The sequence below is a fragment of the Lithobates pipiens genome, unplaced genomic scaffold (genome assembly GCF_037356315.1).
Source record: "Lithobates pipiens isolate NorthernLeopardFrog02 unplaced genomic scaffold, aLitPip1_a1.2 Scaffold_23, whole genome shotgun sequence".
Taxonomy (NCBI): domain Eukaryota; kingdom Metazoa; phylum Chordata; class Amphibia; order Anura; family Ranidae; genus Lithobates; species Lithobates pipiens.
In genome coordinates this window covers 1,971,945-1,996,452 of record NW_027507785.1, presented here as the reverse complement: position 1 = coordinate 1,996,452, position 24,508 = coordinate 1,971,945, and the positions used below count along the sequence as shown (strand labels likewise).

At 47.3% G+C, this 24,508-nt stretch overlaps 1 protein-coding gene across 1 annotated transcript in view; it reads right to left on the bottom strand.

Annotated features, from left to right (window-relative positions):
* LOC143927160 (vomeronasal type-2 receptor 26-like) overlaps positions 1-24,508 on the bottom strand; it is a 94,801-nt gene that overhangs the window by 51,762 nt on the left and 18,531 nt on the right. The gene's annotated exons all lie outside the window — the stretch shown is intronic.

Here is a 24,508-nt window from a genome sequence, read left to right as displayed (position 1 = left end):
GTATCGGTCCACAATACATAGGATTGAGGTGCACTACTGCTGACCGCTGCCCTATACTGCAGCAGTCCTTCATTGGTATAGGGACTGACGTACAGTCTGCTAATCACTCACACACAACCTACTTGGTCCACAAAAGTCCTTATAAGGACTGGTAACTTGGTCTGTCTAGGGTGCTACAGTATATAGGGTTGAGTGAGGTACAGTCTGCCATTCTATAAGGACTGGTATAGGTCCACTGTACATAGGGTTGAGGTGCACTACTGCTGACCGCTGCCCTATACTGCAGCAGTCCTTCATCGGTATAGGGACTGAGAGTTTTGTCACAGGGTCATTTAAAAAATGACAGGCAGAGGAAGAGGCAGGCCCTTCTGCAGGGGTGGTAGGGGTAGGGCAGGAGCAACAGGCTTGAGCCAAAGTGGGAAGTTGCAGAAGGTGCGTTCAATTACTTTAAAGGACGCACCAGACTTGGTTGAGTGGCTTGCTCAGCCTTACTCTTCTGCACCCTCCTCATCCTCTCGATCTGCACCCTCTTCTTCACTCTCTGCTAAGTGCACCCCCAAAGACACTACCACCAACAACACCACCACCACCACCACCACATACCTTCCGCTTGAGTCACAGGAATTATTTTCCAATCCATATCAAGAAGGCATTTCTGATGCACAGCCACTCTTGGTATTGGATCAGGAAGAGGAGGCAGCAACTACTGCTACTCAGCAGTCTGACGACAGTACCCAGATCAGCCCAAGGAGGAGGTTGGTCCCCGGTGTTGCTGCCTACTCCGAGGTCTCTACTTATAGCGGTGGGGAAGGTGACGTCGATGATGACGTGTTTAGTGATGTCACGTGGGTGCCCACAAGAGAGGAAGAGGAGGGGAGTTCAGAGGGAGATATGGACCAGCAGATAGGGAGGAGAAGCAGGAATAACTTACATTGCACAGGAGGGACAAAAGCAGACTGCAAATGTATCAGGAGCGAGTCATCGACCATGTACGGTCACTTCTGGTGCTCCCAGGACACCGGCACATGGCTCCGCAGTGTGGGCTTTTTTTAACGTGTCCGCTGCTGACAATAGCGTTCCCATCTGCAATCTTTGCAGTCAACGCATTAATCGCAGTAAGCCCAACACTCACCTAGGGACGACCGCCTTAAGAAGGCACATGAGCAGCCATCACCGAGCCCAGTGGGAGCAACGGAACACACAAAGCCACACTCCAGGCTCTCACCGTTCAGCCTCGTCTTCTACTTCTCCTTCTCCTCTCTCCTCACAATTGTCCTCCACTCCACCTTCCATCACGCCAAACTCACGTTTTTCTGCAATAAGGCAGGCTTCCGTGGGCCTAATGTTCGAGCGTAAAAAAATGATGACGCCGGATAACCCTCTTGCCCAACGGTTGACGGCTGGCTTGTCAGAACTCATAGCCCGCCAACTACTGCCATATAAACTGGTGGACTCGGAGGCCTTTCGCAAATTTGTGGCCATTGGAACACCACAATGGAAGGTCCCAGGAAGGAAGTATTTCTCAGAGAAGGGCATCCCAGAGCTATATGGCCATGTTCAGCGGCAAGTGAATGTATCTCTGGCACACAGTGTCGGTGCCAAGATACATCTGACCACAGACACATGGTCTAGCAAACATGGGCAGGGAAGGTATATCGCTTTTACTGCCCACTGGGTGAACCTTCTGACGGCTGTCAAGCATGTAACCCATGGCACCCATGTAGATTTGGTTTTACCGCCATGGATTGCATGCAAGCCTGACTCTTCTTCTCCTCCTCCTCCTACTCCATCCTCCTCCCTCTCCTCCTCAGCTGACTCCTCCTTTTCCGCTGCTAGCGTCTCTTCCGCTGCGCCGCCCAAGCTCCCCAGAACCTATTTGACATGCCAGGTGAGACGTTGCCATGCCATGCTGCGTCTGTTGTGCCTGGAAGCCAAGAGCCACACTGGCCCGGCACTCCTTTCAGCTTTGCGTTCACAGGCAGATCAGTGGCTAACACCGCTCAATTTGACAGTTGGTAAAGTGGTGTGCGACAACGGTGCCAATCTGCTTAGCGCATTGGAACAGGGCAAAATCACGCACGTGCCATGCATGGCACATGTCTTAAACTTGGTCGTGCAGCGATTCCTTGTCAAATACCCTGGGGTCCAGGACATCTTGCGGCAGGCAAGGAAAATCTCGGCCCATTTCAGAAGATCTTACACGGCAATGGCTCGCCTTGCTGACATTCAGCGGCGACAGAATCTGCCGGTCAGATGTCTTATTTGCGATTGCCCGATGAGATTGAACTCAACCTTTTAAATGCTTGATAGGCTGCTCCAGCAGAAACGTGCAGTTAACGTCTACCTGTATGAACTCTGCGGCAGAACCGGTTCTGGGGAGCTGGGTTTTTTTTCACCGCGCCAGTGGCTGCTCATGCGTAAAGCATGCAGACTTCTGCGCCCATTTGAGGAGATCACCAAACTGGTCAGTCACAGCCATGGCGCCATCAGTGACATGGTACCTTATGCCTTCTTTATGGAGCGTGCATTGCATCGTGGCATTGATCAAGCTGTGGAGGAGCAGGAGCGGGAAGATGAGGAAGTCACAATGCTGGATGAATTCCCAGGGGGGCTACTCTATCTGAGACAAGTCAACAACAGGAGTCTGAAGAGGAGTCAGAGGAGGATGGTGCTGGGGCGGATGAGGAGGAGCAAGAAGAGCATGCTTTAAACCTTTCTGGGATCCTTGTTGTGCGTGGATGGGGAGAGGAGTATGAAGAGGATGACATTATCCTGGATGATGAGCAGGAGCCAGGCCACCACACCGCTTCCACTTTAGTGCAAATGGGGGCCTTCATGCTCCAGTGTTTTAATAGGGACCCCCGTATAAAAAGTATAAGGGTCAAGGACCAGTACTGGGTGGCAACATACTTAGACCCCCAGTACAAACACAAAATGGTGGAAATGTTACCGCCGTCACAGAGGGCTGTCAGAATGCAGCACTTCCAGGCCTTGCTTCGAGAAATGCTGCATTCTGCCTTTGCGTGCGCTGGCAGAGGAGCAATTCCCATTTCCAGAGAAGGAGTTGCAGGTACCAATCCAACAGTGCCTGCAAGAAGAGGCCGGTTTGAAGATGTGTTGGTGACTTCGGATATGAGGTCATTCTTTCAGCCGACCCATCGACAGGTGTCATCCGGATCCAGCATCAGGTGTCAGGTGTCCGACTACATCGGGTTAACGGCCGATGTGGACGCTCTGAGGAGTGATGAACCCCTGGACTACTGGGTGGGCAGGCTTGACCTCTGGCCAGAGCTTGCCCAATTTGCAATCGAACTGTTGGCTTGCCCCTCATCCAGTGTCCTGTCCGAAAGGACGTTCAGTGCAGCAGGGGGGATCGTGACCGATAAGCGTACTCGCCTAGCTCACGACAGTGTTAACTACCTCACATTTCTAAAAATGAATGAGGCATGGATCTCGGAGGAATTCAACACATGTGACCAGTAGACCATGTACAGTATATGTCTATAAACTATTTTTTTAATCGAGCACAGAGACCTTCTTTCTTCATTTGGCTCACTTCCTTGTCCAAAAAAAGCACACCGTACTATATGCCCGTACCCTCCTCTTTGAAGAGGTTGAGTGGCTCCCACCATCCCTGTGCTGTGCTGACTTCCTCCTGGGGCTGAACCTCTGCTGTGCATATTTTGAGGTGCTCCCACCATCCCTGTGCTATGCTCATTATGAGGGGCTCCCACCATCCCTGTGCTGTGCTGACTTACTCCTGGGGCTGCTTATTATGGGGGGCTCCCACCATCCCTGTGCTATGCTGACATCCTCCTGGGGCTGCTTATTATGAGGGGCTCCCACCATTCCTGTGCTATGCTCATTATGAGGGGCTCCCACCATCCCTGTGCTGTGCTGACTTACTCCTGGGGCTGCTTATTATGAGGGGCTCCCACCATCCCTGTGCTATGCTCATTATGAGGGGCTCCCACCATCCCTGTGCTATGCTCATTATGAGGGGCTCCCACCATCCCTGTGCTATGCTGACTTCTTCCTGGGGCTGCTTACGGTGCAGGTGTCAGTGCTGTATATCACGGTGCTGATGTCATTATGAGGGGCTCCCACCATCCCTGTGCTGTGCTGACTTACTCCTGGGGCTGCTTATTATGGGGGGCTCCCACCATCCCTGTGCTATACTCATTATGAGGGGCTCCCACCATCCCTGTGCTGTGCTGACTTACTCCTGGGGCTGCTTATTATGGGGGGCTCCCACCATCCCTGTGCTATGCTGACATCCTCCTGGGGCTGCTTATTATGAGGGCCTCCCACCATCCCTGTGCTATGCTCATTATGAGGGGCTCCCACCATCCCTGTGCTGTGCTGACTTACTCCCGGGGCTGCTTATTATGAGGGGCTCCCACCATCCCTGTGCTATGCTCATTATGAGGGGCTCCCACCATCCCTGTGCTATGCTCATTATGAGGGGCTCCCACCATCCCTGTGCTATGCTGACTTCCTCCTGGGGCTGCTTACGGTGCAGGTGTCAGTGCTGTATATCACAGTGCTGATGTCAGTGCTCTCTGTCACGGTGCTGCTGTCAGTGCTGTATATCACGGTGCTGGTGTGAGTGCTTTATGTCACGCTGCTGATGTCAGTGCTCTCTATCACGGTGCTTCTGTCAGTGCTGTATATCACGGTGCTGGTGTGAGTGCTTTATGTCACGCTGCTGATCTCAGTGCTCTCTATCACGGTGCTGTTGTCAGATGACTCTATCACGGTGCAGGTGTCATTGCTGTATGTCACGCTGCTGATGTCAGTGCTCTCTATCACGGTGCTGCTGTCAGATGACTCTATCACGGTGCAGGTGTCATTGCTGTATGTCACGCTGCTGATGTCAGTGCTCTCTATCACGGTGCTGGTGTCAGATCACTCTATCACGGTGCAGGTGCCATTGCTGTATGTCACGCTGCAAGTGATCATCTCCTGCACCCTCTTCTTTGCCTACACTGGTCCCTGACCTTCCCTCTCCTCCATTGCCTTCATGCGCTCCACAGTCCTGAATTGTCACAACAATTTCCCATATAAAAAAAGAATGCTTGTAGTTGTCGATCCCAGATTCGCCTCATACATGTGTTATGTCATTGGCCATGTGGTGGGACTATGTTTGCACAGCTATTAATTATTTTGTGGCTGCAAATTTGACCTGTAGGTTTGCGAAGTTCGCCTCCCATTGAAGTCAAGGGGCCCGCCGCGAACGTTTCGGTTCGCGAACTATCGGCCGCGTTGAAGGCCATATGAGACATTAGTATGTCAAAACTGTGTTGATGCTGCCTTCCTCAGATGGGGTGATCTCACCCCTCTAAAAGCCCACAATTTAAGCCACGTAGAGGCATAACTGTTAAATGTCCCTTATGATCCCCTCCCGAAAATGTGTGTAGGTACAAACAGGTTATTTCCTCAAGCCCCAAAACACTTCCATTGATCCCCCATGATGGGAGCTAGCACATTTTGACACACTGGGGCTTATTTCAGAAAGGCATTTGGTTTTGCCTTTTTGAATTAACCCGCAGTGTGTCAACATGTGCTAGGTCCCATCATGGCGGGATCAATGGACGTGCTTCGGGGTGCAACCCCTTCCTCTCACCTACTTTAGTTTGGAGGAAGGGGTTGCATCCACAAAATGCGTAAATTGATATCTCGTGATGGGAGATAGCAAATGTTGACACACTGTGTGTTTTGGGGCTTTAGCAAAATAGATGTAGGGAAAGACACACATGGGATCATGAGGCAAATCCAAATTTTGAGTCCCAATTTGTGTGCATCTTCAAAATTTGGCTTGTGATTCATAAAAACACATAAAGATGTCAATTAAAACATTACTTACGGCAGTGTTTCACAACTCTCCTTCTCCAGATACATTTATAGGTCATATTTTCTTTATTTTTTGTTTTTTTCACAGGCGATGATGTCATTTTCAAGGTTAGTAATTCATACATCCGTTTTCAAATGTGGAAAATAAAGAAAACTGGACCTGGTGGTGCACCTAGAGAAGTTTTGTGGCTAAACACTGACCTCCAACACTATAAAGCCTAGGTTCCCATTGGAGCGATTTGTCATGTGATTTGATAACTAAAATTGCATGACAAGTTGCAGCCTATTTGAGGCAATGGCATTATTCCAATTGGTGTGACACTGATTTAGCAGCGCAACAATAATTTGCAAAAGTAGTTCCTGTAATACTTTTTTTTTAAATTCAGGTGTGACTTCAATAGACATCTGGGCATAAAGCCATGATAAATGTACTGCCCCTGATTTTCTCCCTGATTTTATGCAACAATACCGGGAGCTACCATGTCTATGGTAAGTTAAAAGCAGAGATTATTCCAATAAAATCAGGAGGAAGGCAGCGATGGAGAAACTGTTGGAATTGATGAAGCCTGTGTATCTCACGGCAGACATCAATTATTTGAAGGCTAAAATTGGTAGCCTGCGGAGCACATATAATAGGGAGCACAAGAAGGTCCAGGATTCCCAGAGATCCGGAGCAGCAGCAGATGACATATATGTCCCCAGGCTGTGATACTACAACAGCCTGTGTTTTTTGTCAGACCAAACTGAACCATGACCATCACTCTCAACACTTCCTTCCATATCAGCTGAGGCTCCTGAGGTCCACCCTGGGCCTTCAACACAGGAAGAAGATGTGGAAGAGCCCAGCTTGACCCAGGTATAGCATTGTTGAACATATTTGTTGGCAAAAATTGAATGAAGTTAACTAGATGTTATTGATCGCAAATTGCTGCTTTAACAAAGTGGTTTATAAAGCAATAGACAGTAGTGGCCAAAAATGATTGGGGCAAGAATGAAAAATGCTGGGGTCAGAATGATAATCTTTTCTATTTGTTAACATTCAATTTGCAACAGTCATGAGCTCAAAATTGTATGTGATTGATGACCAAAAATCTAAAACTATATACCATTTTCATACACAGGAATGTCTCAGCCAAAGCCAAGAGGAGGCCGTGCCGAGCAGCCAGATTGAATGTCAGGTTCCTCCAGTCCGCCCACCAACAAAAAGGGCCAGGAAGTCCAGAAACCTGGATGAGGCCACAGGTGCATTTCTCCGGCATGCCACAAGTGTGATTAGCATGGCCCCTGATGCCCAGGAGGCTTTTGGATGCATGGCAGAACAAATTAAAAGACAGGGAGGAGGACCAGCGCACTATGTGCAATGAAATTATACTTCAGCTCCTCAACAAGGGGAAGAGGGGCAAAATCACCCCTAAAAACGCACTTATGCGAGTTCGGCCATCTTCCACCACCTCCACCAACACCACAGCCATCCCACCCATCACAGCAGCATGCAGCAACAACAACCCCAGCAGGCCCATTTTGCGCTATATTTCGTGGGAGTGTCCCCTGCAATGTGGATGAGTTTTATCCATTTTGGCCACTTTATTGAGTCTGTGGATCCAGTCTGTGAGTGAAGGTGCGCGGATGGAGTTCCAAAATAAGGGGATGCATTGTTTTGCTGCATTAATCATATGCATTGCCAGCGATTTGTGGTATGATTGGCGTGGTAAGGATGAGTGATGGAGAAGGAATTGGGCTGGGCTGAAATCGAGTGTGTATGAGGTAACTTGGGATGTGATCCGGCAGACTTCCTTCCAGAACAGCAGTGTTTTTTCACCTGTTTATTGCGCATTCACCTGGAAAGAGTGACCCATTGCGGAGAAACACTCTTCAGGTGATGGGCAGCGCCACTCATCCCTATATTCATATCATTTTTACTATGTGGAAGAAGGTGCTCTGATCAGATGGGACCAAAATTTAACTTTTTGTCCTAAAAGCAAACCGCTATGTGCGGCGGAAAACAAACATTCCATATCACCCTGAACACGCTATCCCCACCATGAAACATGGTGGTGGCAGCATCATGTTGTGGGGATGTTTTTCTTCCGCATGGACAGGGAAGCTGGTCAGAGTTGATGGGAAGATGGATGGAGTTAAATACAGGGCAATCTTAGAAGAAAACTTGAGGCTTGGGTAGAGGTTCACCGTCCAGCAGGACAATGACCCTAAACATACAGCCAGAGCTACAATGGAATGGTTTAGATCAAAGCATATACATGTGTTAGAATGGCCCAGTCAAAGTCCAGACCGAAATCCAATTGAGAATCTGTGGCAAGACTTGAAAATAGCTGTTCACAGACGCTCTCTGTCCAATCTGACAGAGCTTGAGCTATTTTGCAAAGAAGAATGGGCAGAAATGTCCTCTCTAGATGTGCAAAGCTGGTAGAGACACCCCCAAAAAGACTTGCAGCTGTAATTGCAGAGAAAGAGGGTTCTACAAAGTATTGACTCAGGGGGGTGCCATACAAATTCCCCCCACAATTTTTACATATTTATTTGTATCATTTACAATTTTCCTTCCACTTTATAATTATGTGCCACTTTTTGTGTCAGTGTGACAGACCTAGCTGGGACAGAGGCTTTTGGAGAGGACTGAATGCTAGCCTCTTGAATACTGATTATGGGCCCTGGATATTAAGGGAAAAATATTCTTTACAAGGTGTATGCCTGGGGACCTTGAAGTAATGTTACTTTGGCATCATGTCCATGTCCCCCCAAAACACACAGACTCTGGCAACCCTGTATATGCCATATTATAAATAGTGACTGCTTCATAATGTTGAGACTCAAAGAAGATGCTGATGTATTCAACTCCAGCCACCTGTTTGTCTGTTATAATGTGTTTATTGTAAATAATGCTAGTGTGGGCTCTAAGAGTCTTTCACCCATTGTTGTTTGTGTTAATTAACTCTGCTATTGTGTGAAGGAGTTCTGTGTTGATATTTATGATAATATGTATTGTAGTTTGGGAGCTAGGAGACAACAAGGCTAGGACCTGAAAGGTCATATCTTGGAAGTCACCTAGTCTGGAAATGATTAGTTAGTTAATTAGCTCATGTTAATTTATGTTTCTGGTTACAGGTGTATTGTTAGAGTAATATGAGCAGGAGGGGGGAACCTCCTTATCAACTGTATATAAGTCTGTAATCTTGTTCTAATAAACAGTTCATGTTCAGCAACTAAACGAGTATTGCCTTGTTTGTTGTTGGGAGTGGTTGAAATACCTGATATCTATATTCAGACTGGGAGGAAGCGGTATATGACCAAAGCACTCAAGCGGAGTGTGGGACGTTTCGTCACAGTCTATCGCATAAAATCCCAATAAAATACATTTACATTTTTGTTTATAACCTCATAAAAATTTGGAAAATGTCAAGGGGTGTGAATACTTTTTCAAAGGCACTGTAAACAAACCACTAATTCACACTGTACAGGCTCCATGTGATTTATTAATTATACAGGATTTATATAGTGGCAACAGTTAGCGCAGTGCTTTACTATATAACGGGGACAGTACAATTACAATACAATTCAATACAAAAGGAATAAGAGGGCCCTGCTCATGGAACTTACAATCTAAAGGGAGGGGGAGGTGGTACAAAAGATAATAGCTGTGGATATGATCTGATAGAGGTGACTAAGGTTCAGTTCTTAGGTAGAGGTGGGGTGGGCTTCCCTGAATAAGTGGGTTTTCAGGGATCTCCTAAAAGTGGACGGGTTGGGGGCTGATCGGTCATACTGGAACAGGGAGTTCCAGAGGATGGGAGAGGTTTTGGAGAAGTTCTGGAGGCGAGTATGGGAGGATTAGGGATGAGCTTCGTGTTCGAGTCGAACGTACGTTCGACTCGAACATTGGCTGTTCGGGCGTTCGGCGAAATCCGAACTCTTGGTCCGTTTGCGTCAAAATTCGTATGGCGCGCACGGACCACAATGCACTGCGATGGCGCAGTGCATTGCTGGCTCATGATTGGCCAAGCATGCACTGTGACCCCGCATGCTTGGCCAATCGCAGCGCCAGCAGCGAGGAGAGCCATGATTGGCCACAGGCATCCTGCCTGTGGCCAATCATAGCTCAGGCTGTGTAGTGCACGCCCCACACTATATAAGGCCGCCTTTGAGGCGGCCTCGTGTAGTGTGTTGGCATCTGAAGCAGTGGGTGTTCTGTGTACCTTCAACACAGTTACACACCAATCGTTTTTGGCTGATTTCCTATCTTGCTCTTGTGTAGTGGTTATTGTCTGTGCCCTGACCGCAGTATACACCACTACACTATATTCACCTCACCTATATAGCTAGCTAGTGATCTATCTTTAACCACTTAACAACCGCCCATTGCCGATTAACGGCTTCAGGGCGGTTGTTTAACTCTGAGAGGTTAACGGCCTCCCAGAATTCTGCTCTCGCGCGCCCCCTGGGGCGCGCACTCGAGAGCATCCATGACCGCCGGGTCCACAGGACCCGGCGCATCACGGATCACGGTAAACGGCCGCTCGTCGCGGCCGTTTACCACGTGATCGCTCCGTCAAATGACGGAGTGATCACTTGTAAACAAACCGGCGTCATGTTATGACGCCGGTTCCTCCCTCCCCTCTCTGTACCGATCGGTACAGCGGAGGGGAAAGAGATCGGTGTCAGCAGCGATGTGGGCTGCATCTGCAGTGCCCACATCGCTGCTCACCGAATTTAACCCCTCAATTCCCTGCCAATACTCTGCAATACCAGTTCATACTCTGCAGTACCCTGCCATTACTCTGCAGTACCCCCCATTACTCTGCAGTACCCTGCCTTTACTCTGCAGTACCCCCCATTACTCTGCAGTAACCCCCATTACTCTGCAGTACCCTGCCATTACTCTGCAGTACCCCCCAATACTCTGCAGTACCCGCCATTACTCTGCAGTACCCCGCCATTACTCTGCAGTGCAGTACCCTGCCATTACTCTGCAGTACCCCGCCATTACTCTGCAGTGCAGTACCCTGCCATTACTCTGCAGTACCCTGCCATTACTCTGCAGTACCCCGCCATTACTCTGTAGTACTCCCCAATACTCTGCAGTACCCTGCTATTACTCTGTAGTACCCCGCCAATACCCCGCCAATACTCTGCAATACCCTGCCATAAATTGCCATACCCAGCCATACTCGGAGATACCCAGCCATACTCGGTGATACCCTGAAATACCCAGCCATAGACGCCCCCCACCCCTCACCGCCCTCCGATGCTTCTACCAACTCGCCAGTACGATCAAAGCCAGAATCTTTTTTTTATTTTTTATTTCAGGCTTCCCAGCCTAGAGGTGAGATGTGGGGTCATATTGATCCCCAGATTTCACTGTAAAGAGGACCTGTCACCCCATATTCCTATTACAAGGGATGTTTACATTCCTTGTAATAGGAATAAAAGTGATCAAAAATATATTTTTGGGGAAAAAAATGTGAAACTAAAATAAATAAAGTAAAATGAACAATAAAAAAATAAAATAAAAAATTAAGTGCCCATGTCCCCATGTGCTCGCATGCAGAAGCGAACGCATGCGTAAGCCCCGCCCACATATGAAAACGGTGTTCAAACCACACATGTGAGGTATCGCCGAGAACGTTAGAGCGAGAGCAATAATTCTAGTCCTAGACCTCCTCTGCAACTCAAAACATGTAACCAGTAAAAAAAAAAATATGAAGAAAAAATTACTAATCTGCTAAATGTTATAACAGAAACAAAGAAAAATTCATTTTTTCGCTGAATTTACGGTCTTTTTTCTTTTATAGCACAAAAAATAAAAAAAACTGAGAGGTGATTAAATACCACCAAAAGAAAGCTCTATTTGTGTGAAAAATTGTCATTCAAAATGTGAGAGCACCGAAAGCTGTAAATTGGTCTGGTTATTAAGGGTGTTTAAGTGCCCAGTGGTCAAGTGGTTAATAATAGAGCTTGCAGTCAGTAGTGTTAGGAGATAGTGCGTGCTGTCTGCGTGCTCTGTACCCAGTACATACCGCTATAATATAGGGCAGGCCCCTACTTTCAAACATCCAACTTACAAACATCTCCTACTTGCAAACGCAAGGAGACAGCAGCAAGTGAGATGAAAAAAGACGGATGGCAAAACAAATTATACAGGGGTGATAACCCTTCCCTATGTTTTCCAAAAAGCTTAAAAATAGTTTTTTTGACTGGAGCTACACTTTAAAAATGTACCAGTTGAAAATTACAAACAGATTCAACTTAACACAACAAACCTACACAGTCCCTGTCTTGTTTGCACCGCCTGTATACTGCTGTTCTGAGTATATAGGGCCTGGAGGCCACACGCATTTCCTTTTTTTAATATGGGTACGGGGTTCCCCTTAATATGCGTACAAGACCCAAATAGGCTGGTAATGGGCAGGGAGGGCTACCCATGCCATGTTTCTCAATGATTTTCAACCATATTGCAGGAACCAGATATAACATTAAAACCGCAAGCAGTTTTAAATGGTGTTATTTCCGTTTAATGTCATTTTGTGCAGGGACTGTTCTAAACACGGGAAACACGTGGCACTTCACAGGCATACTACAGACACCCCCCAGGCACCATATTTAAAGGAATATTTCACTTTTTTTTTCACTTTAATCGTCATTAAAATCAGTGCTCCCGCCAAAACGGCCGTTTTTAAAACTTTTTTTTGCATTGACCCATGTCCCCTGAGGCAGGAGTCAGGTCCCCAAACCCTTTTTAGGACAGTATCTTGCATATTAGCCGTTAAAATTAGCACTTTCCATTTCGAACGTTCGAGTCCCATAGACTTCAATGGGGTTCTAACGTTCGTAACGAACGTGGGGGCCGTTCGCAAGTTCTGGTGCGAACCGAACCGGGGGGTGTTCGGCTCATCCCTAGGGAGGATGTAACAAAAGAGCTAAATGTGTGTTACTGGCACAATCACCTGGTGAAAAAAAAAAGCAGCCTAAAAAAACAAATTCAGACACCACATCTAAGGACTGGGAACGTCCATTGATGTGTAGCCTTTGTCTCCTGGGAGCGCGCCTCAGAAGTTGCTCTTCATAGATACCAGCTGGTCACCTGTAAGGGAAGTCTGTGAGATCTTAGCAGCATTCCTCGTGTTCTACTAAGCCTTGTTTGACCCCCCTGAGTAAAGGCGGTCGCTGTCTTTCTGGTAAGTCTTCATTGTTTATTGAAAGGTGACGGGCAGCACAAGTGGTGGAAATATTACCCAAGGTTTCGCATTGGAAACTTTCCATTGGATACCTTCGCTTATGAACTGTTTTCTGTTACACCTTTTTTGTGTTTAAATGAATGTTTTTGCTGCTAATGCAGTAATCACATATGGACTTTTTTATTGTATGTTTTTTATTTGTACATCATTTTGATTACTAATGACACATTGTAACTATATTGTACACATTGTAATCCTATCCATCATATTCACCTTTATTATTAGTATATTATCCAGCGCTGCACTCCTATCTCTATCTATACTGATATGCAGGGGTCAAGTCCTGGGGAAAAAAGTGTGGGAAATCACTCAAGATTCCCCACCCAACCTCAAAAAAATGGACCCATGCCCACCCACCCTCAATCTGTCCCTCCTATGACCCTCCATACCCATCCCCCCCATCTGTCCCTCCTATCCTCCTCTGACCCTCCCTGTGTACCCACCCCCTCCCCCTATATTTTTTAACAAATAAAGTGCAACATTTATTGTAAAGTGACAGTTTACGAGGACACCTCCAAAAGTCACATGCATAAAAAAAAATATAGAACAGGTCTAACAACAAAATAATGTAACCTGCATGCTATACCAACAAAAAAAAACACAATGTGTGATAATGGTTCAATGCAGCCTCGCTGTGCCCATCATTGCAGCCTTGCTGTGCCTATCAATTCAGCCTCGCCGTGCCCATCAATTCAGCCTCACCTGTGCCCATCAATGCAGCCTCACCTGTGCCCATCAATGCAGCCTCACTCTGCCCATCAATGCAGCCTCACCTATGTCCATCAATGCAGCCTCACCTGTGCCCATCATTTCAGCCTCACTCTGCCCATCAATGCAGCCTCACCTGTGGCCATCATTGCAGCCTCACCTGTGCCCATCAATGCAGCCTCACCTATGTTCATTAATGCAGCCTCACTCTGCCCATCAATGCAGCCTCACCTGTGGCCATCAATGCAGCCTCACCTGTGCCCATCAATGCAGCCTCACCTGTGCCCATCATTGCAGCCTCACCTGTGCCCATCATTGCAGCCTTACTGTGCCCATCAATGCAGCCTCACCGTGCTCATCATTGCAGCCTTACTGTGCCCATGAATGCATCCTCACCGTGCCCATCAGTGTAGCCTCCCCCAAGCCCAAGGTGGGAAGCGCTGCAAGCCAATGGGAATTTGTCACGCTGTTCACTGCCAGATTGTCAAGCTCGGACTGACCAACATGGTTCTATACCACCAGGCAGCATTGAACACAGTGGGAGCAGCACCCATAGTCCCGTCCACCCCTAGAGAGCAGTGAGCGGGTCTACGGGTGCCGCTCTCAGTGTGCTCAGTGCTGCCTGACAGGGTGGGCGGGACTACGGGCAGTGCTCCTGCTGTGTTTAATGCTGCCTGGCAGTGTAGAACCATATGTCAATCAGCCCAAGCCCAACAATCTAGCGGTGAACAGCATGAGCACAGCGAGTGCCCAATGATCTATTAACCCTTACTGCAGTACTACACAGTCTACAGTGCGCCACTGACAGGGACATCATGTTTTACATAAGAGGAGGAGGGAGTGCAGGGTCGGCCCCCTGCAGCCGCAGTGCAAAGGGAATGTTCCTGCTATAGAAAAAGTACAGGAACGACGTTCCCATGCATTTCTGCAGGACTCAAGCCCTGCTGATATGTGTAGCTGGTGCCACTCAGCCACCCACGGCTCCTCACCTCCTGCCCTTGAGATACACAGACAGGCTCTCAGGGAGAGGGAGAGAGCCTGTCAAGCTGCTGCAGGGGTTTTCATCCCCTCCCTCTCCTCACTGACACTGCCAAGCGCCTTGCTCCCTCCCCTTGTTTTCCATTTGGTAGGAGGAAGGGAGACAATAACCTGGAAGACAGGAGCAGCAAGGCATCTTGGGACATGTAGTCCCCATCACCAGCAGCCCCATAGCAATCCCTAAAGACAGAAACTACCCACCCCAGCATGCAAGAAAGAGAACGGGTGCAAAGAAAAGGGTGCTACCAGTTCTCCAGCAGAGTGACCATTCCTGGCCAACAGCTCATTGGTCAGAAGCAGACCCATCACCTCAGGGACTCCACCGGTAAGGATGAGCCAAACACCCCCCTGTTCAGTTCACACCAGAACTTATGAACAGACCTAAGCTGCGTGTGAACTTTAGAACACTATTAAAGTCTATGGGACTCGAACATTCAAAATCTAAAGTGCTAATTTTAAAGGCTAATATGCAAGTTATTGTCCTAAAAAGTGTTTTTGGACCTGGGTCCTTCCCCAAGGGACATGCATTAATGTGACCCCTCAAAGCACCTTGTCCCCATGTTGATGAGGACAAGGGCCTCATCCCCACAACCCTGGCCGGTGGTTGTGGGGGTCTGCGGGTGGGGGCTTATCAGAATCTGGAAGCCCTCTTTAACAAGAGGACTCCCAGATCCCGCCCCCTCCTGTTTGAAATGGTAAGGGGGTACAAAAGTACCCCTACCATTTCACAAAGAAAGTGTAAAAGAATGTTAAAAAAGACACACACACCGTTGAAAAAGTCCTTTATTAAAAATAAAAAAATTAAAAAAAGATTCCAGTGGTGGTAATCCCCTCTTGCTACCCAGCGACGGATGATCATCTCTTCGGGGGTCCAGCAATGGCTGATCTGATCCAGTGACGGGTGATCTCTCCCTCCAGCGCAGCAGGTTTCCGTTACATCAGAGGGGTGCAGTGTCACCCACACATCATTGGAGAAGTCAGGCTTTCCCACTTGCATCAGATGGGGTGGGGTCAGGTGACGGGTGGCCCCGCCCTCCTCATATAAGAAATGTCAGGCTGCCAGAATCCCCGCAGTGTCTCCGCCAGTGGAGACAGAGAACGGATGGACTGCGCTGCGCTGGAGGGAGAGATCGCCTGTCACTGGATCAGATCAGCCATCGCTGGACCCCGGAGAGATGATCATCCGTCGCTGGATAGCAAGAGTGGATTACCACCGCTGGAATCTTTTTACATTTTTTTATTTTTAATAACCTGAAGGGCCTGGTAATTGATTTTTTGGGGAGCCCCACACTTTTTTTTTTTTTTTTTTTTTTTATCAATGACTTTCAATGACTGTTCTCTGTATTATGGGGAGCCAACAATTCATTTTAAATGACTTTTTTTTCCTGCAGAAATTACACTTTATGCAGGGACAGTTCTAAGCACGGGAAACATGCGCCCCCTTCACAGGCATACTATAGACACCCCCCAGGTACGAAATTTAGAGGAATATTTCACTTTTATTGTTTCACTTCAAGCATTATTAAAATCACTCCTCCCGTAAAAACGTAAATTTTTAAAACTTTTGTTTGCATTGATACATGTCCCCTGGGGCAGGACCCGGGTCCCCAAACACTTGTTAGGACACTAACTTGCATATTAGCTTTGAAAATTAGCACTTTAGATTTATCCCATAGACTTGTGCAGGGTGTTCCGCGGCTTTTCGAATTTGCTGCGAACACCCCAAATTGTTCACTGTTCGCCAAAAAGGCAATGTTTGACTCAAACACGAAGCTCATCCCTATCGACCAGTCATGTGGGCGGTTTGAACAGACATCACTGTGCCTTCCTACTGCCGGGTTGCCAGTCTGAAAGAGCCTGTCCTGTCTGTCTACTCCTGGTTATGCTGGATTGGTGAGTGGGCGATAGCCCATTCTGTGCAAATTATTTCTAAAGGCACTGCATACAGACACCTGCAGCCTGTCTTCTTGTCAACGCCTTCCCCAGGAGACACCTTAAATCAGTTGTCCTTTATTCTTGAGCTTCTTTGCATAGATATCTCTTTGGGTCTAGCTGAAGATACCAGACATCTCCAATGTGAGGACTGCCACGTTTCTTCTTTACTTAGCTAAAGACTTAGTGCAAAACACTTGTACTCTTTAATGAGGAACTCTGACTTTCAAAACACAAGTTGACGTGGTTTGAATATTGTATAACGCATAAACTTTCAGGACCTGTGGGCTTAGGGAGACAGATTGGCTGGTAACAAACTGTCTCTGTTCCCCCTTTATCCTCCTTTGAGCACATAGGTCACGCTCGTTTAAAACTATGCTGGTTGTAATTTGCATTGTTTCAGTGCTATACTGTTATGTATCAGAGTTTTCCCTGTTTCTTCCTACTGGATGACATTATTACTAGGTTTGTCCTGGTACCACTTTTTTAAGACTGAGTACAAGCACCGATACTTTTTTCAAGTATTTGCTGATACCAATTACTGATACTTTTTTTAATGTCATGTGACAGTGGTACTAATATGCAGCACAGTCTGTAGCTTTTTTTTTTCTTACAATATAGTTTTTGCCACCTAATTTACAATATAATACTGTGATATTCTTTAAACAGGGTTTGGCTCCCTCTAGTGTTCTTTTCTTTGTTTGGTTTTTGCAAGAGCCAGCCCCAATGCATTGTGGGGAATGTAGTGAATGAGGAAGTGACCTATATGTAAATTACCAGTTAAGGAACTACCTACACACAATGCTCACTTAAAGGGGTTGTAAAGGTTCGTTTTTTATTTTCTAAATAGGTTCCTATAAGCTATTGCATTGTTGGTTCACTTACCTTTTCCTTCGATTTCCCTTCTAAATGTTTTTTTTCTTTGTCTGAATATCTCACTTCCTGTTTCTCCTCAGTAAACTTCTCACCATCATCCCATTTCTTTGTTTTCTTTGTCTGAATTTCTCACTTCCTGTTCCTCCTCAGTAAGCTGTTCAGTAAGCTGTTCTGGCTGACTAACCACCAGCTCGGATGATGGTGAGAAGTTTACTGAGGAGAAACAGGAAGTGAGATATTCAGACAAAGAAAAAAAAACATTTAGAAGGGAAATCGAAGGAAAAGGTAAGTGAACCAACAATGCACTAGCTTAGAGGAACCTATGTAGAAAAAAAAAAAAAAAAAAAAACCTTTACAACCCCTTTAACTACCCACAAGGCCAAGTTAAAGAACTGCATACTGGATAGAGAAATAAAAGACACAGCCATGCTTCAGCCTCTTTCTCCTGGGACACCTTTGAAGATCTGCCTGCAGGGAACTGTGTGTCAGAGAGTTAGTAGACCAGACTGTGTGGACTGCACAGAGTAAACCAGAAACACATGTAAGTGAAAAATAATGGTGTTTATTTACATAGGTGAAAATTAAGTGAATATAATAGTGCACAACCAACCCAAAACCACAAACAACAATGATATATACAAATATTGGGGAATACCAGAATCGTAACAAAAGCCAGGCCGAGGTCATACACAGGGGGGTCAGCAGATGGGTAAGGATGGGGAACCAACAGGACAGGGCGAGGACAGATGGATGGATGGGCTGTAGAGCAGGGATCCAAGGCAAACAGGAGGGACAGGTCCAGGATGGGGTCAGATACAGGCTCAAGGTCAGGATCCAGAGAGAAAGATGCCAAGGCAAGCATGTGTGGGCTTGCCGGGTATTTATAAGACTGCATTAATTGTCCTCAAGTAACACCTGAGTGCAGGAAGTGTTGCCTGCTCCCTACTGCCAGGATCCATCCGCGGGTGGACGCTAGTACTGTGGCCCAAAGATTACATAACAACAGCAGGGAAAGTTTCTCCTGACAGTTACAAACTGCCAGGAGACACCTGCTGGTGGACCTCAGCACTGCATGCCAAATGATGGATCTTACCAGCGGACGGACCCTTTCCTGACACTGTGGGTGTGTGGTCGCGGCCTGGTTGGCGCAGAGAGGAACTGCAAGGCCTCTAAAGAGTTCCGGAACACAGTTATGCTGGATCAGCGTGTGGACGGATCGGAGGACCAGAGATAACCGAAGGTTCCTGCATTACAGTCACCATCCATCAGACGGAGTGGTACAGTGTGATGGTGCCAGCGTGGAGGGAGACTGAAGTGTCGGGAGCGGAGTAGTGCAAGCATCTTGGCCCTGTGTGGTGAGTGGGAGTTTGCCCAGACTGATTTAATACTTTGTTGCTGTGCAAGCTCAGTTCCAGAAGGCTAGTGAGACCTGAAGTTCCACAGAAGGGTTTTATCTGTGTACAGTGAGGTCTCAGAGTTTCATTACGCTTCAGAGTGAACACTGTGCTGCATCTTTCAGTAAGGAAGAGGTTTCACAAGTGCCCTATATAACCCAGCACACAGTTACTTGTTCATCAGTTTTCTATAACTTACTACTTATTCGTTTCTGGATTACAAATACTACCATCTAATACGCTAGCAGAAGAAAGAAGACTAAAGACTTTACCATTCAATTGAAAGTGCTTCTTACTCTGAGGACTGCAGTATAACCTAGGGGGTGCCCTTGAGCATGTTACATAAATATAAGGGTGCTGTATTACACTGCTGTGTCATATCTCATAGTGTGCTGCAGGTTTAATGTGTGTATTCTCTGAGGAGAGAGTGGAATGTGCTTAATAGAAAGGATCTACCATATTGAGTGCAGATTCCACTCTTAGCCTGTCTGCTTATGTTATCAAGTGACCATTGGGTGTCGGTTGTCACATACACCCTAATCATCATTATTGTCATATTCTTATACTAGAATTATCACTGTTATTAATGTGTTTAACCAAGTTCCACCAGTGAAGGAGACCACGGGTAACGGTAAATTACAGTATATGTACAGTATATTTTGTTACAACAGTGTTCTTCACCATTGCATTGACATTACCACATAGTTGTGCCTAGGGGGGTCAATCCTACATACATGTGTGCGTGTATGTGTGTGTGTATGTATATATATATATATATATATATATATATATATATATATATATATATTTGTGTGTTGGTGGCACCTTCAAACCATAACCCGATAGAGGTACTCTTGATGAAAGCAAAAAGTGGCCTTGCTGTCAAAAATTGAAATGATATGCATCTGTCAAACAGGTGCCGAAAAATTGGTCTTTGGGTGTTAATTGTGCCCATGAAACCTACACCAAAAAAATATTTCAGATGAAATCAACACCCACAAGTCTAGGCAGCCTAGAAGTCCTTCAAAGATTTTACATACCAAAAACATTTAATCAGTGACATTGGCATCAGGGGGCCTCATGGCTGCTAGTAATCCAGGACTGATTAATTTTGATAAATGTCAGATGGTCCACAGAGCCTGTGGACAGACGCATTATTTTATCAGTAACAAAACCTCCAGCAGCACTGAATACCCATTCGGAAAGCACGCTGGATGCAGGGCCGCACAGTAGCTTCATTTCACATTGGGCAAGTTCTGGCCAGTGGTCTATTCTCATGAACAGTAACCCAGTAAATCATCAACTGGGAAGCTCTCCATCTCTGTTTAAATCTCTGGATAATCGTCCACCACTTGGTGCAGATGCTGCCGATGGGATGTGGAAGCTGACACCCCTGGGTGGCGAGGGCTAAAAAAAATTGGGAAATGCATCACATAGGCATCCACCTTCTTCAGAGCTCCTCTCTTGACCAACAAAAGCCTCAAAACTATGTTTCATAGGACATTGTAACCTGCCACATTAGAGATGTGCCTCCTCCTCTCTCCTATCAGGCACCCACGTGGAGTCACTGACCTCATCATCCCCTCCCTTTTCATCACTGAAGCAAACCTGGCAGTATGCTGCAGCTGGTGGAACATGACTAGGGATGGCCGAACGGTTCGCACGGCGGTCGTTTCGTGGTGAATTTCGGCTGTTCGCGGTCCGCCCGTTCGGTGGACTATTGGCGCCGTTCGCCCGGCGGACTTCCGTGTTTACCGTGTAAAAGAACTTTGACCTATGATGACACATCCATCATGGGGTACAGGACAGTCAATTGAGACATTACAGCACATGGACACTTGGACATTCCCCCTAACTTATAAATACACCCAATTTGGCGGCCATTTTACATTCTTTCTTCTGTCACTACAGGGAGAGATTGCAGTGACCCAAATCGCTAGCTATTTGGTACACAAAAGTTCTTTTCACGTCTGGTATAGGTGTTAGGTGTATATAGGTTTGCTGTGCTACTGATTGTTGCAGCAGCCTGAGTGTCTTTTGTCAGTTTAGAGAAAGGGACAGGACGGTGTGTCTGCTGTAGGGACAGTCAGTTTAGTCATCATCATTAGCTGTTACTATCAGGTCCACAAAAGTGCTATTCCAGTTATTGTTCCAGTAGCCTCTGTTTTGTCAGTTTATATAGGGACAGGCAGGAAGCAGTGTGTGAGGCAGTGAGGGTCAGTTTAATCAGTAGCTGTTACTATATTAGGTCCACAAAGGTTCTTTTCAGGACTGGTATCAGTGGTATGGTAATAGGCTTGTACACGTATAATATTCTTTCTTCCAAATATAGACAGAATATTATACTTGACTGCTGCCCTTCTGCTGCAGTCTGCTAATCATTCACAACCTACTTGTTCCACAAAGGTCCTTATAAGAAATGGTAATAACCTGGTGTAGGGTGCTATAGTACATAGGGTTGAGTGAGGTACAGTCTGCCATTCTATAAGGACTGGTATAGGTCCACAGTACATAGGGTTGAGGTGCACTACTGCTGACCGTTGCCCTATACTACAGCAGTCCTTCATCGGTATAGGGACTGACGTACAGTCTGCTAATCACTCACACACAACCTACTTGTTCCACAAAGGTCCTTATAAGGACTGGTAACTTGGTCTGTCTAGGGTGCTACAGTACATAGGGTTGAGTAAGGTACAGTCTGCCATTCTATAAGGACTGGTATAGGTCCACAGTACATAGGGTTGAGGTGCACTACTGCTGACCGCTGCCCTATACTGCAGCAGTCCTTCATCGGTATAGGGACTGACGTACAGTCTGCTAATCACTCACACACAACCTACTTGTTCCACAAAGGTCCTTATAAGGACTGGTAACTTGGTCTGTCTAGGGTGCTACAGTACATAGGGTTGAGTAAGGTACAGTCTGCCATTCTATAAGGACTGGTATAGGTCCACAGTACATAGGGTTGAGGTGCACTACTGCTGACCGCTGCCCTATACTGCAGCAATCCTTCCACGGTATAGGGACTGAGAGTTTTGTCACAAGGTCATTTAAAAAATGACAGGCAGAGGAAGAGGCAGGCCCTTCCACAGGGGTGGTGGGGTTGGGCAGGAGCAACAGGCTTGAGCCAAAGTGGGAAGTTGCAGAAGGTGCGTTCAATTACTTTAAAGGACGCACCAGACTTGGTTGAGTGGCTCGCTCAGCCTTACTCTTCTGCACCCTCCTCGTGCAATCGATCTGCACCCTCTTCTTCACTCTCTGCTATGTGCACCCCCAAAGACACTACCACCAACAACACCACCACCACCACATACCTTCCACTTGAGTCACAGGAATTATTTTCCGATCCATATCAAGACATTTCTGATGCGCAGCCACTCTTGGTATTGGATCAGGAATAGGAGGTAGCAACAACCGCTACTCAGCAGTCTGAAGACAGTACCCAGATCAGCCCAAGGAGGAGGTTGGTCCCCGGTGTTGCTGCCTACTCCGAGATCTCTACTTAAAGAGGTGAGGAAGGTGACGTCGATGATGACGTGTCTAGTGATGTCACGTGGGTGCCCACAAGAGAGGAAGAGGAGGGGAGTTCAGAGGGAGATATGGACCAGCAGATAAGGAGGAGAAGCAGGAATAACTTACATTGCACAGGAGGGACAAAGCAGACTGTAAATGTATCAGGAGCGAGTCATCGACCATATACGGTCACATCTGGCGCTCCCTGGACACCGGCACATGGCTCCGCAGTGTGGGCTTTTTTTAACGTGTCCGCTGCTGACAATAGCGTTGCCATCTGCAATCTTTGCAGTCAACGCATTAGTCGCGGTAACCCCAACACTCACCTAGGGACGACCGTCTTAAGAAGACAAATGAGCAACCATCACCGAGCCGAGTGGGAGCAACGGAACACACAAAGCCACACTCCAGGCTCTCACCGTCCAGCCTCGTCTTCTACTTCTCCTTCTCCTCTCTCCTCACAATTGTCCTCCACTCCACCTTCCATCACGCCAAGCTCACGTTTTTCTGCAAAAAGGCAGGCTTCCGTGGGCCTAATGTTCGAGCGTTAAAAAATGATGACTCCGGATAACCCTCTTGCCCAACGGTTGACGGCTGGCTTGTCAGAACTGATTGCCCGCTAAATACTGCCATATAAACAGGTGGACTCAGAGACCATTTGAAAATTTGTGGCCATTGGAACACCACAATGGAAGGTCCCAGGAAGGAAGTATTTCTCAGAGAAGGGCATCCCAGAGCTATATGGCCATGTTCAGCGGCAAGTGAATGTATCTCTGGCACACAGTGTCGGTGCCAAGATACATCTGACCACAGACACGTGGTCTAGCAAACACGGGCAGGGAAGGTATATCACTTTTACTGCCCACTGGGTGAACCTTCTGACGGCTGTCAAGCATGTAACCCGTGGCACCCGTGTAGATTTGGTTTTACCGCCACGGATTGCATGCAGGCCTGGCTCTTCTTCTCCACCTCCTCCTACTCCATCCTCCTCCCTCTCCTCCTCAGCTGACTCCTCCTTCTCCGCTGCTAGCGTCTCTTCCGCTGCGCCGTCCAAGCTCCCCAGAACCTATTTGACATGCCAGGTGAGACGTTGCCATGCCGTTCTGCATCTGTTGTGCCTGGAAGCCAAGAGCCACACTGGCCCGGCACTCCTTTCAGCTTTGCGTTCACAGGCAGATCAGTGGCTAACACCGCTCAATTTGACAGTTGGTAAAGTGGTGTGTGACAACGGTGCCAATCTGCTTAGCGCATTGAAACAGGGCAAAATCAGGCACGTGCCATGCATGGCACACGTCTTAAATTTGGTCGTGCAGCGATTCGTTGTCAAATACCCTGGGGTCCAGGACATCTTGCGGCAGGCAAAGAAAATCTCGCCCCATTTCAGAAGATCTTACATGGCCATGGCTCGCTTTGCTGACATTCAGCGGCGACACAATCTGCCGGTCAGATGTCTTATTTGCGATTGCCCGACGCGATGGAACTCAACCTTCTATATGCTTGATAGGCTGCTCTAGCAGAAACGTGCTGTTAACGTCTACCTGTATGAACTCTGCAGCAGAACCGGTTCTGGGGAGCTGGGTTTTTTTTCACCGCGCCAGTGGCTGCTCCTGCGCGATGCATGCAGCCATTTGAGGAGATCACCAAACTGGTCAGTCGCAGCCATGGCACCATCAGTGACATGGTACCTTATGCCTTCTTTATGGAGCGTGCATTGCGTCATGTCATTGATCAAGCTGTGGAGGAGCAGGAAGATGAGGAAGTCGCAATGCTGGATGAATTCACAGGGGGGGCTACTCTATCTGAGACAAGTGAACAACAGGAGTCTGAAGAGGAGTCAGAGGAGGATGGTGCCGGGGCGGATGAGGAGGAGCAAGAAGAGCATGCTTTAAACCTTTCTGGGATCCCTGTTGTGCGTGGATGGGGAGAGGAGAATGAAGAGGATGA